Source organism: Salminus brasiliensis, chromosome 2, assembly GCF_030463535.1.
Source record: "Salminus brasiliensis chromosome 2, fSalBra1.hap2, whole genome shotgun sequence".
Taxonomy (NCBI): domain Eukaryota; kingdom Metazoa; phylum Chordata; class Actinopteri; order Characiformes; family Bryconidae; genus Salminus; species Salminus brasiliensis.
The window spans coordinates 28408555-28411489 of NC_132879.1; positions in this window are offsets into that span (position 1 = coordinate 28408555).

The window sequence follows — 2935 nt, forward strand, 5'->3', positions numbered from 1 at the left end:
AAAGCTCTGCTCGATGTCTGGGCTCCATACCCCCTCAGCGTCATTCTCCAGAGGTTTGTCCAAGGCTTCGCTCAGCTCCTCACTGGCGCCCCCTGGAGAGGGGGCTGATACCCACTCCGCAGACAGGGTGGTGGCGGTGGGGGGGTACAGGGCAGCTTTGATGGATGGCTGGGTCACAGGGTATGGAGGAGTGAGGGTGGGTGCAGCTCCACCTGGCTCTAGAGGAGAGATCTCCAATCCTGAAGAATGAAGAAGGAAAAACAAGAATGAATTCTTAGACCTTAATTGGGAGATAACAAACATATGCTGCAATTTTCTCACTTGTATCTCACTGAGAGTGTCTGTCCAAAGCTCAGACTGTAAACCTTGATGCCATATTTGTGTTTGAATAAATAAACATTAATAAATAAATAAAACATTTTAAAAAGTATTTTTTTGTTTTTTTGTCATTTTTTACATCAAAACAAACACTTGAACTTGACAATACAGAATGTAACGGAAATATAAATGTGATAAATTATATAACTCACTGTATAATTAATGATGTAATTAATAATTATGTCATGTAAACTGAATGTATAGAAAACAACAGTGATGAGTCTGCATTTAAATTTAAGGCATTTAGCAGACGCTTTTATCCAGAGCGACTTACAAAAGTGCTTTGCTGTTTACTCTAGAAAAATACCCTTAGCTAGTTTGTATAGACTAGGATCTAAAGATACCTCTTAAGCCTAGATACTACGAAACACAAAAGTCAACATGGAGACCATAACACTTGACACTACACTTCCCCCAAGTACTCTCAAAAGAGGTGGGTCTTCAGTCTAGACTTCTTGAACTGGAACAGGATTAAATGAACATGAGGAGTGGAACAACCCTGTCAGTCGGAGCTGGGAAATACTCTGGAGGAGTCCGCTGTATGTCACGGTCATGTGAGTGGGATTTGATAGGGGGGTTGCGTCGACTGCAAGATCATCGCATATATCCTGAGACGTGATAATCCAACTTGGAAAAAGCACCTCAGATGAAAAATTTAATTAGAAGGGGGGAATATAACACATGGAGTGGCACCTCGCATGTAACCATGTGAACAGACCGAGAAACACTTAACAGCCAGACAGTCGGCCTTCTTTGTGCTGGGATTATTATGGGCTGTGTACCTCAAATCTGATCAGTCTGATAAAATCTAAAGTGCTTTGGAGCTGGCTGATAACACAATTAACGCCTGCAATTAAACCAGTCAGATTGCGATGGTCAAAGTAATGCTGCTAATGGCTTCTTCTGCTGCTCGGGTAGGCCCTCCACTTACAGTCCAAAAGTGAAAGGACTGTTTTGAAAAATGCTAAAAGAGGAGCTCCAGATGGGCAAAGGGCAAAACTGATCTCTGATCAACCAGTGGGCCTCAATGTGGACATACACAATAGTTACATAGCAGGACGTGAATTTAATTATGATGCAAAAAGAATATTCACCCAGTTCTCATTTTCCATGACATATCCACCAGATGTGAATTATAACTGCCCGATTTAAATGATTTTACTCCAATCTTGGATTTGCGGAGTGGTAAAAAAATTAATATCACAATATATAAGCAAAAACTATTGCAATGTCAGTTTTTCCAATATCGTACAGCCCTCGTCGGTATGTTTTGAAGATATTTTGTACCATTGTACCATTGAATATGATGTTAGACAGTCAAACTGTTGTGCCACCCTAGAGCTGTTAAATCTTGTACAGTCCCCTGTCCAAGAATGAACTGAAAGGTGAATTTACTCACAATTGTGCTCATGCAGTGTAGTTTCTCAGCTCTAACGTGGCACAGCGGTCTAACTGCCTGCTGATCAAGAATGAGGAGATCATAAGTATGTGTCAACATCGCAGCCCTCCATGGTCAGGGGTCTGAGAATAACCAGGCTTCCCCCCATGTGATAGGGGTGATCCCAACTGGGGATGGAAATAAACAGCGAGCAAATTGAGAGGGTCCTCTGCTGACTAAAAATCCTACTGAATATTTAAGCAATTTCAGCTTTTTTGCAGCCCCTTTTTTATTTACCTTTGGTCTGACTATGCTTTTTGTTTTATTTAAAACTAAATGACTTTTAGTAATACATATTTAACCAGTGTTTATAAATTCTTTTTTTATAATAATAAAAGTATAATACTACCGTTATAAGGAAAATATTTTAAATAACACAAAACCCAGAGAAAATGCTTTGTGTGTTATGTGTGACAGCATTAGTTGTAAGAAGATGAGGAAGTGGTTTTGGTAAGAGTATTGTAGGCCTAAGTCTTACCAGCACACAACACAAAATGCAAAAATGCTAACATTAGACGGTTAAACACTCATCCTCTCCCTCTCTCTCTCTCAGACACACACTAAAGAGGTCATTAAAAGGGCAAAAATCAGTAAGGTTTGTGTAGAGTTTGTGTTAGAAACCAGCACAAGGCTTTGACAAGGCTGTGGTTGGGAGGACGGGTGGGTGTGCGTGTGTGTGTGAGAGAGTGCTGGTGTACGGGAAAAGGAGGGTTAGTGAGTGTACAGTACGTCATGTCTGTGTGATTCAGCTGCTCTCTTTCCTCTGAGCCCCCAACACACCAGCTTCCTTACAGTCCTAATCTGGAATCACTGCAAGAATTGCAACAACAGACCCTTACAGACAAACAACACTGCTATCTTTACTGGTGCCCGGCGGTCACTGAAAGTGACACCCCTTTTTGAGGAGCTAAAATTCAGACCAACAGCATTTTATAGGGTCAAAAATTCAACAGAGCCCAAACAGTTGAATTAAACAGAGCTGTACTGACTGAAATGATTATCAGTTTTCATCTGTTGATTGTCAAACATGACCATCCGTTCTGAGTCATCCTTGCGATGAAGGCCGTGGTTTTCTGTTCTGTAATAGTCTTGATTCCTCTCATGATTTCTTCCTCTCGT